The sequence below is a fragment of the Ambystoma mexicanum genome, chromosome 7q (genome assembly GCF_040938575.1).
Source record: "Ambystoma mexicanum isolate Mex_15411 chromosome 7q, UKY_AmexF1_1, whole genome shotgun sequence".
NCBI lineage: Eukaryota > Metazoa > Chordata > Amphibia > Caudata > Ambystomatidae > Ambystoma > Ambystoma mexicanum.
The window spans coordinates 306,142,109-306,159,094 of NC_090941.1; the positions used below are offsets into that span (position 1 = coordinate 306,142,109).

The 16,986-nt window shown below is 47.9% G+C and overlaps 1 long non-coding RNA gene across 1 annotated transcript in view; it reads right to left on the reverse strand.

Moving 5' to 3' along the window:
- Window positions 1–365: 365 nt before the first annotated feature.
- The window catches only part of LOC138528832 (uncharacterized), a 197,364-nt gene continuing 180,743 nt past the window's right edge, over window positions 366–16,986 (reverse strand). The window contains exon 3 of the long non-coding RNA XR_011284257.1: window positions 366–1,449. This is a non-coding gene — a long non-coding RNA (uncharacterized lncRNA). The remainder of the gene's footprint in view (window positions 1,450–16,986) is intronic.

Here is a 16,986-nt window from a genome sequence, read left to right on the forward strand (position 1 = left end):
GCTACATAGGTCCTGAAGGCCCCGATGGCATACGGGATCAGGGAGCAGACATAGCAACTCTCCCTTGTTGCGTCCTTACCAATTTTAGAAATGTGTTGATACCACATGTTGTTAGCTACATGTGCGGTGTCAGTGAGATATATGTCAACCCCGCTTACATCAGTTCCCACAGTACGCTTACCTCTTCGTACCTTACATACTTCTTCATTGGAACCACCTGACACAGTTGTCCTTGCCGCTAGGGTTGGGGGAGTGGTAGTATTTGATACAGCGGAAACATGCAAAGCAGTGTAGGTGTTCCAGAACATCACAGCTAAAATGCTAATGAACAGCAATAACCACACAGGTTTTAATTCTCTCTTTATTGGAAAAAACATTTTTTCCTGTTCCCTTATTGACGCTGTAGTAGATGAGCTGATAAAGTTGCCCTCCTGAAAATCGCAGTAAAAAGCGTTATTGTGTTAGTACTTGTAAGTATCTTAAGCTCTGCGAACTAAGTAATCATTTAGTGCCTATGCGAACATTTCCTTCCATATCTTGCTTACTGACCGGTGTCTGAGGGTTGCTATAATATGATGAAGTTTTGGGTATGTTTGGGCTTTGTACTCAATAAATGCATAATAGTATACTCAGGGTGGCCGTGGTCTGTCGTAGGCGGCACTCTTTATAGCATGAATATACTGATGGGGCAATGCTACAGGGTAGTCAACAGGGGGCAACATCTACTATCCTATAATCCTATCTTACACTAGTCATACATCAACAATTACAATCACAACAACCTGCATGTACGAAGGAAGAGCGGGACAGAGAGAGAGAGAAAAACAGAAGCACTTCAATCAACGTGTTAACACAGTGTATTCCTAATGAGATTGTGCGTGCTGTATGGTTATTTCTACTTAGCATTGGACAGTCTCTATTACAGATCCTTAATGCCCGTGAAGAAACTCTGTACAGTTCTTGATGTGTATATTCCTTGCACAGGGGAGAACATCACTCTTCTATTTGTACTAGAACAGCACTGGGGACATCAGGGGCTTGCAAGCGTCTGACCATTGGATGTCCTCTACGCTCTGCATTATCTGCGGGCAGAACATTTACAGAATCTACAGGGCTCAGGGTCGGGGCATCACATTTGTCCAGGCTATTGTTTGATTCTGTGGTATTGGCACTGTCGGCTTCTCTAAGAGCGGGCTGGGTTGGTGCCCTGTAGGATTTTATATCCTGCAAATGGTACCAGGCTGACCTGCCCTTGAGCTTGAACGCTTTCTCTGCTACGGCTTCTACTGTGGAAGGCCCCGTGAAGCGTGGTGCATTCCAGCGCTTAGTGAAGTTCTTCAAAAGGAACCAGTCCCCCCAAGCCGACAACAAAGGTTGTTCCTTTGTTGTGTCTTGACTGCTGTCGTCTTTGTCTTGACCGTCTTCCGCTTTCCCTTGGATCCATTGAATCTGTCGAGAGATAAAAGAAGTGCTAGAAACAAGTGAATTCACATATTCATACATCTCTGTGCCAAAAACCTCTGCAGTCCCTTCGCAATCCCTTACTGCCCTGGAAGGAGGGTCTAGGGGTAGACACACGCAGTGCCCTGTCACCACCTCGTGGAGTGTGAGGTGGTGGTCTGAGCCGGGTTTATTCCTCAGCTCAAACAGGGCTAGGGGCAAGCAGTGCAATCAGTTCCTCTTGGTGCTCTGCTGGATTATGATGATGCTTTCCTTCAGCAATCTGTCGAGGTGTTTGCACACGCCATTAGCTTGCGGATGATATGCACACGCAAGCTTATGTTGTTTTATTCCCAACAAGGCTGTGATGTGCTGATATAATTCATTTGCAAAATGGGGATCATTGTCAGACCGCAAGACCACACAGACCCCCAACCTCGAGAATTCTTCTAGGACAAAAAATGTAGCTGCTCTGAAGGCGTCAGCATGGGAGCATGGACCCGCCTCAATCCACCTAGAGATCGGGCATACTAACACTATCATGTACCGATTACCTTGGCATACATGGATCATATCCAGGTAATCAACATGGAGGTGCAAGAAGGGGCCCTAGGGATGGGGAACTACTCCTGCTATTGCCCTTAATGTATGTCCAGCAGTGAACTGTTGGCATGTCAGGCAATTACTGATAAAATTGGACACATGTGTGTTTAAATCTGGACAGAACCATGATTCCCCAATACGTGCTGCAATAACCTCATTCCCTGTGTGCGCTATTTCCAGTAGTGCACATGGCATTACCACTTTTCCAGTGTTATTCTGGCACCACAAGGTGTCAGTCGGGGACATCGAGCACCCTCTTTTAACCCAGAGTTCCTTTTCACCCATTGGTGCTGCTGCTTGCAGTTCCATAATTTGACTTTCCGGTAAATTATTAAATCCTTCCTTCATTAACATCTGCCTCCCTCTTCCCTTCTCTTTTTGTTTTTCTGGTATGTCCAACATCTCTTCAAAATATGATGCATGTTTTGCATGGAAATCTGCTGCCTCGTTCCCCTTTGATATTGGGTCCTCCCCGTTTGTGTGTGCCTGACACTTCACCAATGCCAATTTTGCTGGGTAAACGACTGCCTCTATCAGTTCTCCTAAGAGGAGCGCATGTTGTACAGGGTTCCGTCCGCCTTCCGAAACCCCCGTCTAAACCACCTCGCCGGCCCTGAGTGTACTGTTGCTGTGACATAAGCACTTTCTGAATAGATGGTGACCCTCTTCCCGTCACATTCCCTGAGTGCCAGTAGGAGAGCCACTAATTCTGGTCCTTGTGCCGAGTAATGTGAGGGAGCCGAACGCTTCCCACTACCTCACTTGACCAGTCTTCTCTCAATCTTACCACTGCTGCGCCTGTTCTGCGTATACCACCCCCTTGGTCGATTGTTGATGATCCATCAATGTACAGTACCTCTCCCCCCTCAAGTGCTCCTTCCTCCACCTTTTGTGTTGCTCTCCCAGATACTGCACTGGGTTTACATTTTTATATCGTACTATTTTCAACCCAGGTCATGACAATATAATCTCATATCCTGTCGCTCTCTGGGTGGTCAGTGTATTTTTTGGCTTATGCAGTATTACAAATAGGGCGTGCTCCACATAAAGGGTTGTCGAGCATCCCATGGTTATTGGTGATACTTTTTCTACTGCAAATGCTGCAGCAGCCAAATGTTGAAAAAGCCCTAGCATCACTGTGGCCAATTGGCCACTGTAGTACGCTGTTGGTTTGTGACCCATGTGACCCATGCTTGTTTTTTGTGTCAGAACTGATTTCATGACCCGACCATCAGAGTGGGAGAACAGGAAAAAATCATTTTTGTAATCTGGTGTCCCTAATACGGGAGCTGTAGAAATCGCTTGTTTGAGCTCACTGAATGCTTCCATCATTTGCCTAGTCCAACACAACCGTTTGTTGTTCCTCTGCGCCTCCTTTAGTGCCACGAGAAAATGACAAATATAAGTGCTGTAATCAAACACCCATGCTCTGCAGTAGTTGCATAGTCCTAGAAAATTGCTGCAGTTCCCTTACTGTCTTTGGTTGGGGTGTGGAGACTATTGATTGTGTCCTGCTAGGTGCTATGTGCTTAACGTTCTGCGAGAGCACCTGACCAAGGTACAGTACCTCCTTCTGGCAGTATTGTAGTTTGGCTTTGCCCACATTATATCCCTTTTCTGACAGCACAGTGGGCATGTGTATCGAGTCTTCCCTGCACTCCTCCTCAGTGACACTGCAGATGAGAATGTCATCTACATACTGCAGCACTGTACCTTTCGTCTGGACATTAGCCAAGTCCATCTGTATTATTCTATTGAAAATGGAGGGTGATTCGCAGTATCCTTGCAGCAACCTTGTGGGCTTCCACTTCTGGTTGCAGTACATGAAACCCGTTAAGTCCTGTGAGTCTAGGTGCAAGGGTATTGAGAAAAACGTATTTTTGAGGTCTATGACCGTATAAACGGTGGGAATTCTGCTTCTACAATACTGTTAAGGGGCCTCAAATCTTGTATGAAACGCAATGACCCACCATTTGCCTTGTGAAAGGGGTACACCACAGTGTTACAAGAAGACTCTGATGGCACCAGAATACCTCTGTCTATAAGGGCACTGATTGTCTCATAAATGCCTTCATCTGCTTCCTTAGTAAATGGGTACTGCCGAGCCCTGGGCAGAGTTGCTCCTGGCTTCAGTTTTATTTGCACTCCTCCTATGCTTTTCATGCACCCAACATCGTATGGGCTGAAAGTCCATAGCGCCTCAGGCACCTTTGCTAGGTCCCCTTCACAAAATGTAGGTGGAGCCTCTATGGCCAATGCCATCTTCTGCGCCACCTCTTTGTATGTTACACGTATCCCAATGTACTTGCTCATACCTAGCATCATTTCACTCTTCCCTTTTAGTTGCATAAACAGCTCCTCATCTGTCACTTGTGTTAGCCAGCACCCTTCTCCCAGTGCTATTTTGGCCCTCCATGCCTTCCCTTCATCATCTAGTGCATGTACCGCAACCCAATCATCTCGGTGCTGTCTACGCTCCTTCTCCTGTCACTTTCATCTTGTGGTTTACACTCCCATGCCATCCCCGTACCCGTTCGTGTTATGTAGAGTTTGCTAGACCCTCCCCTTCCTTCAGCAATTGGGTCATCATCTCCACTGTCATTTTCCTCCTGGCTACAAAACCCGCCAGAGAACTTCAGTTTGCGAGCATGTGTGTAACTCACAGTTACCGTCTCAAGATCGATGTTCGTTAACCCACATGCATCTTCCCCTTCCCTTATTTCTGTGTGCGTGTCACTTACCAAAGGCACATTGGACGCGCCCATGCCACCCACTGTGGCACCATGCGACGTCTGTCCGTCCGGTCGCTCCCCTCGTTGCTCCTCAGCGTGCCTCTTCCTGTCCAACTCTTCCTGTATTGCCTCTCGAACCCTCTTGAGTGCCCACTCTTCCTCGTTCCCCTCATTGCATTCCCTAGTTATTTTCACCAACGTCAACTTTCCTTCTTCATACTTATGTGTCTGTTGTAATAATATCTTTTTCCTCCACAGTGACATCTCTCTTTCTGCATCTTCCCTTTTCTGCTTCTCCATCTTCTTTTCCACCTCCTCCATCTCTGCAATCTGCTTTATTCTCTCCGCCTCTCTACTGACTTCCTCTTCCTGTTCCCTGTCCGTCTGAGTTGACCGTTCCTGCTATTCCCGCTCCTTGAGCTTCAGCCCCTTTATTATCGTTTCCTTCCATTCTCTCCTTTCCCTTTCCACCTTTCCCTCTGCATCCTCCCGCTGCTGGTCTGTACTTACCATGTGTGTCACTTTCTCCCTACACCCCTGTCCCAGCTCTAACCCCTCTATTGTCCTTGCAGCACCTTCTGCTTCCCCTGTTGTGACCCCCTGTAATTTTAGCAGCACCTGTGCCGCCACCATTCATCTGGGCTTATCCCTGTGAATTCTGTTTTTGCGTGCTGCAGACCTTCTTTGTCGCGGCCCCTGCTAGTGGCCTCCTCCCCTTTTTGCCCTATAGGATGCCCAGGGTGTGTACCTTTGGAGCGTATGGGGGTGGTTTGTATGTGGGGTTGGAATATCCCTCTGCAGCTTTTAGTTCTCGAGGCTCCCTTACCTCATCTACGTCCCGTAACAGGAACAAGCCCTGCTCCTACGCCTCCTCTATCGCCTCCTCTATATCATCAGAAGTGATGCTAGGTGGTGTGGGAGGTGGCGCACATGAATCCGCGCCCTCCTCCCTTACCCCCCCGCATGCTCCTCATTCATGGTCGGTCCACCTAGAACATACCCCATAACTCATATATTTCCATTCGGTTAGCTAACCTCTTCCCCTTGTATGTGTTTTGTATGTGCATCAGTAGTGCTTGCAGCATGTCTGGGGAAATAACTGCTGTTAGGCGGCCATGGTCGAATTACTTTCCCTTCATTACTTTTGGACCATTGCACACTATACTTCATAATTTTATCCTTATAAAGGGGCAGAGTGAGACACATATGCTGAATAGGGGTTAATACTATCCCGAACCACCATACATTCTCCTCCCCTTCCCAGCTGCCTCCCCGTGAGGGATGATACCAGACCTTATTTTACTTGACCTCTAGTTGAGGATTTCAACACTCCGCTGTCACGTCATGAAGGAAAATTCACAGGTTATACAGTGCAATGTACAGTGTTCTTCTTTCTTTTCTCTTTTGCGAGCCTCTGTGGCTCTGCACCTTGCGCAGCGTACTCTTGTACCGCCCCGCCTTTTCCCGAACTACCATTGTCCGGTGCAGCACCTCAATCGCGCGCAGGCACTGTCTGCACATTACCACTCATTTACCTGTCTACCAATCCAAGGAATAACATTTTGCTAATCCTCCACCAATCCACAATGCAGGGTCCTATGCAATAGCCTATGGGTGACGTCACCAAATACTGTTCAGATGAGAGGAAAGAAAAAAAGCTGTCTTCCCACCTCACATGAGTGGAGTATTCGTTTTCAACCTCTTAACTCTACGTGATTGAACTGCACCCGCTGTGTCGCTTAATGGATGATACACCTCTCGCCGGGGAGACTTAACCAGTCAATTCACCTTCCACACTAGATAGCCTCAGCTAACATTCATGGGAATACTTCTTCTATTCGCCGAACTTAAACGTCCAACTCAAAGGGATCCATTTACTTCGACTTTTTCATTTATGGCCTGAACACGTCGCGTGACCAACCAATGTATGAAAAACCAGAACCGAACCTGTCACTACACAACTCTAACACAGATACCTTGGGGGTCATTCCGAGTTTGGAGGTAAGAAACTGCCCTTACCGGCATGGAGTAAATACCGTGTCCGTGTAGGTCAGAGCCCGCTAATGGAGGACTATTATGAACTCGCAGGCACGAGCTTTGCGCCATGCCGGTAATGACATTACCGGCATGCCGCTAAAGTCCAAAAAATTGACCTTAACGGCATCATGGAAAGCGCAGACAGCACTACCGGCATCAATGGATATGGCATTAGCGGCCACCGCTAACAGCGGTGACAGCTATTAGCAGTGACTGTAAATAAGCAGAACCGGAAGTAGCATCATCGCACAGGAATGGGAAAGAGCACGGCGGCCATCTTCAAAAACACAATCCATTGCCATCCTCAGCACCCAGGACCTGCATCAGCACAACAGCAGCCCCAACTTCACCTAACCCTCCATCACCATGCCCAAGGCCCTGAAGAAAGGTGCTGCATGCCAGCACAATGTCCATTTCTCGGTGGAGGAGCTAAACATGCTTGCGGACACCCTTGCCGAAAATGCAGAGGTCATGTTTGTGCCACATATGCGGCGAGCTGCCAGGTGAGAAAAAAGGAGATCTGGGAGGTGCTGGCACGCAAAGTCAGTGCGGTCGGTACCACCCCCCACACCGTAAAGGACGTGCACAAGCACTGGGATGACCTGTGCCTACATGTCAGGAGCATTCTTGCAGCCAATCGGAGCCAGGGCATGGGAACAGGTGGATGAGGAGGCTCACCGATCAAGATGACTCACTGGGAGAAGACATGTGCCAGCACAATTGGCATGGAGACAATTGAGAGAGTGGGGGAAATGGGGCGTGGAGCACCGTCATCGGCTGATGAAGGTGAGTGTCCACACAAACCACTGTAATGCAAAGCATGATGATGTCCCCCCAAATGTGACAGTGAAATGAGCCAATGCATGGGCCATCACGCACACATGTACACAACCCTGCCTATAGGCTGTCCACAGCACCATCACATCCACATGCATGCTGCACCTCATACTTGTGTCACCCAGACGTATGCCTGCATGACACACCCATATGGCAAGCAACCTGTATGTCACAACTCCAAGTCCAAATAGCCTCAAATGTAGAGAACTGCAACAATACCAATATATGCATGATGCACATAGAACCATCACTGATGCTGTCCCTCCCTTGGTCCCCCACAGGCTCACAATCTAACAGCGAGGACCAGGAATCCGTGGTGAAGGCCACAAAACCCATGAAGAAGGCCAGGGGCACGGAAGGAGGCAACAGACCTACCACATCAAGGGGCACAGGCAAACCTGGACTGCCACAGAAGCCCAAAGCAGCTCAGGATGCAACGGCACAGAGGCATGAAAGGGGCACTGACACCGCGATAGCACCCACACAAGCCGCTACCACTACACAGGAGCCAGTGGCTGATGGCTCACTGTCCGCTGCCAACAGTTCTGTTGGAGAAGCAGCTGCCACAGCACCCCTGTCGGATGAAGAGGGGCACTGCCAAACACCCGTAAGACATGGCACACCCAGCCTGCAGCTGTCACCCCACCTCACACCGCACATCCAATGCCAGCAGCCATGAGCTTTCTGGAGGTGAGTCATTACCAGGGAGATGGAGCCCCATGGAGAGCACACCAGATGGGGGACCCATGCTGCATACTGCGTCAACATCCACCGGTGTCAGGGACAGAGACCAGGGAATCAGCCTCATCCAACAGCGCCAGGAGGAGCTCACTGCACTGGTCGGCCAGCATGTGAGCGAAGGTGCCCTGGCGAGGGAGGAGTGCTGTGAATATGCTACGGACATTAAAGTCACAATAGAAGCGAGTACCACACGCATCTGTGATGAGTTGGCTGCTGTGAGGCAGGTCCTCAGCCGCATCGCGGATGCCATGGAGAGCCAGCGTCCCACACAAGGACTGGAGCAACCAGGCACCTCCTCCTCTGCGATCTCCAGGCAGACCAGCCCCCTGCACAGGTCCGCACGGACCTTGCGGTGGTCAGACATGCAGCCACCTGATGCTGGTAGAGGACATGGGAAGTAGGGGCAGCCTGATAATGGGAACTCTTGCGGACTAATGCTGCACTGAAGTGCACACCATGTGTGGGGGAGTTGTGGGGGAGGCGGTGGGGGAAGAGGGTGTTTGGGGGAGTTGTGGGGGAGGGGGAGGGGAGAGAGGGTATGTGGGGTGGAGGGTTTATGCACTTCTGTACACTTTATGGTTAATACACCTGTTGTGTCAAGGAAAATCACATGACTGGACATTGGTTATGTTGTATGTGTGCTTTATTGGTGAACAGTGCACAGTGTCCATGTCCCCCCCCCCACACCCAGTGCCCTGAGTCCCACCTCCATGGCACCCGCCACATCCATGTGTATTAGAAATATTGGTCTATCATATTCTGGCGCACAGCAAGTCCCTCTTGTGCATCGCCACCTGCCTGACGTGCAACTCCATCTTCTTGCTCCTCCTCAGCCACACCTGGCAGTTGCAGTTCAATGTCAGGGTGCAGAGGCACGTTCCATCGGATGCACATGTTGTGCAGTGTGGGATGTATTAACCCACTCATCCAAGCCCTGCAATATCACCGTGCATTGCTGGCAGCGGAAACATCAGAATGGTCACTGGAAAGCATGCTGCTCACTCAAAATCATCAGAAAATGCGCAGTGAAAACCTGAAAAATAGGCGGCCATCCACTTTTGCCTATATTAGTGAGCACAGGAGATCAATGCCAAAAACCACCATTGAGCTACCCACAAAGCAGCCTGAAACCACTTGGAAATAGCAATGCTGATTGCAAGATTGCAAAAGAAACAGAGCTAGCTTCCAAAAAATCTTTTCTCTATTGTCAAGAATTGCTAAAATCATGGCTCACAAAATCACCTAAAAGATCCAACCTCTTTGTTGGGTGTTCCACATTACTCTGCTGCAAGAATCCACATCAATACAATGTCAGCAAGAATCATATGCTATTAAGCAAAATCCTATTTTAAAGATACTGATGAAAAGACACCTGTCAAAAATGGGTGCAATACGGGTACTCACCACTACCAGAAGCCAGCGTTTTAAAACATTTTTTGTAAAAGTTGAACAGGGAACACCAAACTATGCCAAAGAAGAGAATTCCATCAAAATGCCATATAGAGTCCCACACATTGATTTAATTTGGAAAAATACTTGATTTAAGATATGTTGCTTATTTTAAGTTTATACATGTTATATTTTTTCACAAGGAAGTGTGTACAATTGATCAGAAAGTAACTTGATACAGTTAAAACTTCAAGAGGCCTTCTGCCTATGAAAACCCTTCACACTTGGGCCTTCCCACCAACAGGAGAGGATGTTGCATGGACATGTTAATCAAAAGGGAGGAGATTCCTATGCTGGCAGGAGGAAAGAGACAATAGAGTCTTTCAAATGAATAGAAAATGCTAATTTAGGTATGACTGGTCAACAACTGCTCTGCCAGGAAGGAGGACATGTGACCCTCTGAGTCAGCCAGCTCTGGGGGCGGACCAGACTGGGATGTGGATTTAACATTGCACCAAATATATGTTTAAGGAAAATGTTTCTAAACTATTGTAACAAGCTGACAAAAATATGAAACTTTGGGATTCTTAAAATGACAAATTCATTCACAGTTCAAGACTAAGCTGGACGCTGTGTGATGTTCTGAGACCAAACCCCGTAATTTACGAATATTGTAGCTGCAGTGTTGTTGCTATGATCATAAGAACTTACAGTAATATGCCCAGAGAAGAGCTGCATGCATTTATCAGATTTGGTGCAGAACCAATATTGGGAAACCCACCAAAAACACAAATAAGTTGTCATTTCTGAACTAAAGCTCTTAGGAAGATCACAGTTGGACAAGAATGTACCTTAATCAATCTGCGATGTGTATATGTATTATGAACAAGTTGTGCACCTTGGAAATATGTTTGTTATGAAAATTTGATTTTCTATGTAAAAGTAGAGGGAAGGGATGTCAGCTAAGCCATAAACACAGCATCATGATGACACCTCATGACACGCTGATCCTTTCTCCAGTCAGAACCCAGAAAATTCTCTGACCTATCAAATCCATAGGGGGTTGGGCATGTAGAATCAGCCTCCACACCCACTTTGAAAATACATAAAAAGAGACTGTTTAGGACAGATAAGAAACACTATTTTTTCCACTACTCACCGATTCCTGAGAAGCACTCTGCCGGACCAGATCTAGACAATATCCAGATAGAGACTCCAGATCTAGATCCAGAGACCATAACTTAGAATCCAGACTCTAGAACCAAGCTCTAGAACCGTGAAGCAAAGGCCTAATTCACAAGCTGAATCCTTCTCAGCAGGCCTTCAGAATCTTTTGCAACCTGATTTTAACCCCTAAGCTTCCCCTGGGCCTAACCAAACCATTCAACAGCCGGGCTGAGCTGTTCTATTCTAGCTAAGAACCCTGTGCTAGAACCCAGATACGGACCCAGAAAGCAGTGCTGTAATCCAAGACCCGTCAGATCCATTTCAAGAGGCCGCAGACCGCCATGCAGTGCTGAATGCAGAACCCAGAGGGCCTGAGACCTGTCCGGTGGCGAGAGTGAAGCCAAACCCCTTGACCAGATCTTTCACGAGGCCCATTCCATTCCAAAGCCTAGGAGTGAGTATCTAGTCTAGAACTGTCCATAACCAATCTCTTAGTTTAAATTAATCCTCTTCCATCCATTTCAACCTGTCCAGAACTGCATTATAGAATCTTGTGTCTATCCTGTTGTTGGTAAATCTCTAAGACGCATCTGTCATTGCTGAAATCTTGACTTTATTGCTGCAAACTCTATCTTCACAAAAACCTCTGTAACTTTTGAACCGCACGTCCTAGAAATTTGACTGTCATTTTAAAGCTAAGATCCTAAGCTTTCCAACAAACCCAAATAATTATAGTTTTTCCATAATCGCGATTTACGCACGCGGCAAAATTGCTGCGAATTGCAATTTGGCTCAATTTCATTTTCTGTCAAAATAGCTGCTCCTTGTTCTCAATTGCTGAAATTCATTTTCAATTTGATAATCATTCATGAATCATTGCTAGTGTTGACCTGAACCAATCTCAAATAACTATCACTCATCCTGAATCTCTTTTAGTGAATTAAAATCAATTTAGCAGATTTTCCCATCCATTGCAATCACATTCAACAGCGTTTTGACCTGTGTTTTAAATTCATACCTGTTTTCTCTAAGCTTGCTGGGGGGAACTGGAATTGAACTGCATTCTTGATTGTATTCCTGAAACCTGTGTGCCCTCATTTTCACATATTCATATTGCATAGGGGGGGAGTGAGCAGTCACAGGGGAAAGGTGACCATATTACCTTTTGATTGAAATCATATCAAGTCTATTTCTGTGTTGCATTCTTTCCCATTATTGCATTTCCTCGAATCACATAAAGTATTCTCTGCTACAGTATCCTTCATATCCATACTCCATATGTGATTAAAGAGATTGTTACTTTTGTAATATTATCCATTGTTGATTACCGTCCATATTCATTAGTGTGCTATTCAAATATTATTTTGTTCATAAAAGTGTGATATATATATTGTTTAATTATTCAAATAAACCTTTTAATTTGCAAAACAAACCTACTTCTTGGCTCAGTGAGGTCGGGGAGATCCAAAGAGAGGGGCGTTATATAAGGGTTCATCATCCAGAGTTAAAGAACTTTTGACATAAAAATATATAAATAAGGGCTTCCATTGGGCATCCCCTACTAAGCATTGACTTAGTTGGAGTGCTGAATTGAAGTCACTTACAGCAGCATGACACATGCCATGATGATCTTGGCCACCTTCTCATGCCCATACAGGAGTGCCCCACCTGACCTGCTGAGGCAGCAAAATCGTGCATTCAACAGGCCAAAGGTCTGCTCGATCACCACATGAGTACGGGTATGTGCACGATTGTAGTCCTCTTCGTGCCTGTTCTGCAGGTTCTGGACAGGGGTAAGGAGCCACCTCTTCAACATTGGGTATATTTAAGTGATTTAATGAAATGGAACCTGTACCTATCACTCTCAAGCCTGCAGTTATTTGTTGCTCACATCCACATATCCCTGCATGAATGGAGATGTTCAAAGTAACCCCAATGTGTGAGGTCACATGGTCCACATGTGTGGGTTGCATTGTCTAGTTGATGCAGGGTGTCCTATTCCTTGCTAGTGTTCATGCACTGTGGTTGCCTACGGCAGTTGTTGCTATGATCTATGATCTATGTGATGTGTAGTTAATCGTATGCATTGATCCTGTCACCATTGCTACCAGACTCTTAATGATCTGCCATTCCACGCTTGATGTTCTCATGCTGGCATGCTGCACTTCTGTGGTGGTGTGTCAGTGACAATCTGTGTATTGCCTTCGTGTGATTCCTTAATGCGCACACGTGTACGGATGTAAGGTGTGATGCTGTTCAGCGGTAATTTGCATTGGGCATACTGACAGCATGTTGCTGCATTGTGTTGCAGAGGGTACGGTCTGATGATGTGCAGTGTACGTGTTGATGGATATGGTATGATTGACGAACTGGCATGTTGTCATTGTTGTGCAGCTTATGTCTTGCATATTGGTTTCAGGTGTCAAGTTCTGTCTGGGATGCTTTGGGGCACAGTGTATTGCAGTATGGGCATAGTCCAGTCGCTCAACTAATACCACCCTGGTGAAGTATGCATCTCTCCTCCTCCCCCAATCTCACCCAGGTGAAGTATGCATCGTCCCCCCATCACACCCAGGTGAAGTATGCACCCCCCCCAATCACACTGCCATGTGCTTGCCATGCAACTCACCAAGTAGCCAGACACTTCGTCCGGCATGTCGCTCCATGTAGAGTGGTATCGTGGAGTTCCACAGGACTATTGAATCATGGGTTGATCTGGGAAATCGGGCACAACAATGTGTGATGATCTTGGTTGAGTCACATACCATTTGCACGTTGATGGAGTGGTATAGTTTACGGTTGCGGTACACTACCTCCATGACATGTGAGACCACCAATTCAACATGGGTGCAGTCGAGGGGGTTAGGTTGAATGGACTGGCTCTGATGTGAGGGATTGGGGGCTGCCTGTGTGGTATGACTGGCTGCACTGGTGGGGCATGCTGGGCCTGTCTCACCCTCCTTCTCCTCCTGTGTCTCCTCTGTGCTGCCTGTTGTTGTTGTAGTTGTTGTTGTTGCTGGTGTAGCAATGCAAGCATGTCCTCCAGGCCCAGTATTGCTACTAGTAGTGGAATCATCTTGGTGTGGGAAGGGGTTTGGTGTGTGGGTGTGCTCATTTTGTACTGGCCCAGACTCCATTGCCTCCACCTGTGCTGATTGTGTGCATCTGTGGCAGTTGGGAACACTGCACATAGCATTTTACGGTTGGTTTGAGATGCCAGTATTACCGGCATGCCAGTATCCCCTATTAGCACCTTCATGATGCCGGTATTTGCTTGGCCACCTGACTTGTGATTTCCTCCCATTAGCAGCATGCCGGTATTGCCGGTATGATGGGCTGTGTGCCTGCGCCCATGCCGCTAATAGCGTGGTCTTAGGTCGGAATAGCCCAGAGCGGTAAGCGATGCCGGTAATCCTTTAGCGGCATCATTTTTCCCTTACCTCCAACCTCGGAATGACCCCCCAGTGTCTTTAGTCGAGTCGGTCCATGCAGCTTTCTCCAACTCGGTCATGTGCCTCTTTGTCTGTTCTTGGCAGGGTTCGTGCTTCTGAGGGAACATATGGCCGACTGGCTGGGTACCGCTCGCGGTAGTTGTCCCTGGTTGGCGCAGTACGCACGGGCATACATTCGTATGACCGGCGGCCATGCTGTTGTTGGTGCTTCTTCCGTTTGCGGGTCGTCCAGGACTGAGAGTCGGCTCAGGTTTTTCCTATTCAAGTGCAAGTGTGAATGATCAAGAAAGAGCCTGGTACCCAGTGAGACTCTGAGAGTAGCCAAGCAAACAGTCGGTACAGCAGACAGGTAGGTCAGTAGGGGAGGGAGAGATAAAACAGAGGAGAAGAGGAATGTTTTGAACTGCTTCCGAAACTTCAGGTGGTCCGACTCAAGTTTGAGAGGGGCAGGGAGGCCATTCCAGAAGGAGGCACCTGCAGAGGAGAGATATTTACCCCCACTCTCTGCCTGGAGAAGCATCTAACCCTTTAAGAGTTGGAGATGGCTGAGCGAAGGGCTCGAGAAGAAAGTTATTTTTAAAGAAAGTGTTGGATGTAGTGCGGGCCTTGGCCCCAAAAAGCCTTGTGGACAATGCAAAGGGTCTTTAAAATTGATCCTTGCAGCCACCGGGCGCCAGTAGAGAGATTTCAGGGCTGGAGAGATACAGTCCCTGGGCTTGAGGCTAAGGATAAGTCTTGCAGTCCTGTTCTGGATTAGTTGCAGAGGGCAGAGAGTATAGGAAGGCAGATTGAGAAAGAGGCTGCTGCAGTAATCCAGCCTAGAGAGAACCAGGCCTCTGGAGATAGTGAGCTGATGAGGGGATAGTGAGAAGGGGAAGAGTCCCTTTGAGGGGGTGCAGCTGGTAGTGAGACTTCTTGACGACGTCCGAGATGTGAGGAGAGAAAGCGAGAGTGGAGTCGAAGATGACACCAAGGTTTTTTCCCGTAAAAAGGGGTTTAACTAGGGCCCACTACTATCATTCGTAAACTTCAGATTTCAAGTATGCAAAAAATGCAATCTATCATATGAATTTCAGGTGCTTTGGGTAAAAAACCCGCCAACAGTAAACCAACAACAAGATGAATGACCCAGTCACTCAGTAGAATGGTCATAAAGAAAGCCCACAGCGGGCAGCCAGAGTGAGAGAGGGACAGCAGGGCAGCGGTCCCAATGAGAAGGATCTCCATCTTACTGGCATTAAGGCAAAGATCGTTGAAGGCACACCAATCCTGAATCGCGGATAGACAGTCAGGAATGAGCGAGAGAGGAGAGGAGGCTGAGGGGAGCCTGAAGGAAAGCTGAGTGTCATCAGCATAACACTGAAAGTTAGAGGAGAAGGTAGAGATCAGGTCGGCCAAAGGGGCCAAGTAGAGGTTGAAAAATCAGGGTGAGGGGATAGAGCCCTGGGGAACACCACAGGTAGAGAGGTGGCAGAGAGAGAGGGACCAAGTTGGACCTGTGAAGGGCAGTCCAAGAGGAAGGAGGTCAGCCACTCCAGAGCCTGATCGTGAAGCCCAGGTTCTCATGGAGTCTATTGCTCAGGATGGCGTGGTTGACCATGTTGAAAGCAGAGGAAAGGTCAAGGAGGACAGAAGGAATTCTGGAATCAAGGTTAGAGAGCAGATCTTCACATGTGTTCAGAAGAGCAGTTTCCATGCATCTGGCAGCTCTGAAGCCAGACTGGTGGTCATGGAGACAACCGACAGATTCAGTATGGAGAGTAAGGTGGGAGATGGCCAGCTTTTCCAAGAGTTTGCCTAGGATAGGGGTGATGGAGATTGGGCAATAGTTTGCCGGGCAGGTAGGATCGGCAGATGGGTTCTTGCGGAGGGGGTGCACAAGGTAGTGCTTAAGGGGAGAGCGGAAAGTTCCAGTGGCGAAATAGTGATTACAGAAATTGGCCAAGGCTGGAGCGAGGGTTTCAATATGGTCCTTTATGGTTCAGGAGTAGCAGGAGAGCCTCCTGTACCGTGCCATGTGTCTCCTGAGTGGGTTGTCCTGTGGTTTTAATCTCGACCAGGATGGCCTTCACTGGGCCGGCGCATCCATGTTTTCCTTGCGCCTTGCGGAGCTTTGGGTGCTAAGAGTTGCGGGGGCACAGTTGCCACCTACTTTTGAGGTCTAGGCTTCAGAGTCTGATCTGGGCTATCTCCACGGTAGCTGTGTTATGTGTTAAGGTCTATGGGTGCCCCAGCATGCCACCCGTTGGATCAACCCAGCCAGCTGTTGCACTCGCCAGTCTGGAGGCAGGTAAGCTGGTGATAGCACCCTCTGCAGTGAGGTAGACCCTTATCAAAGCACAGCAGTACAGGATGCAGGCACTCATCTTACTGTGTGGGAGTACTTCAGCCTGTGTGGTTGTGCAAGTGGCTCACTGGAGCTATCCTGTGCGCATTAGATAGCTCTATTGTTGTGGGCCAGAGGTCTTTTTCCTCTCAGGTGCACACATGTAAATTATGTCTGTCTCGTGTGCAGCATCTGTCACATCTTATCTTGCTGGCCAGGGCTAATGGCGTAGATTGTTGCACTGTGCTGTTGTAGGAATGGC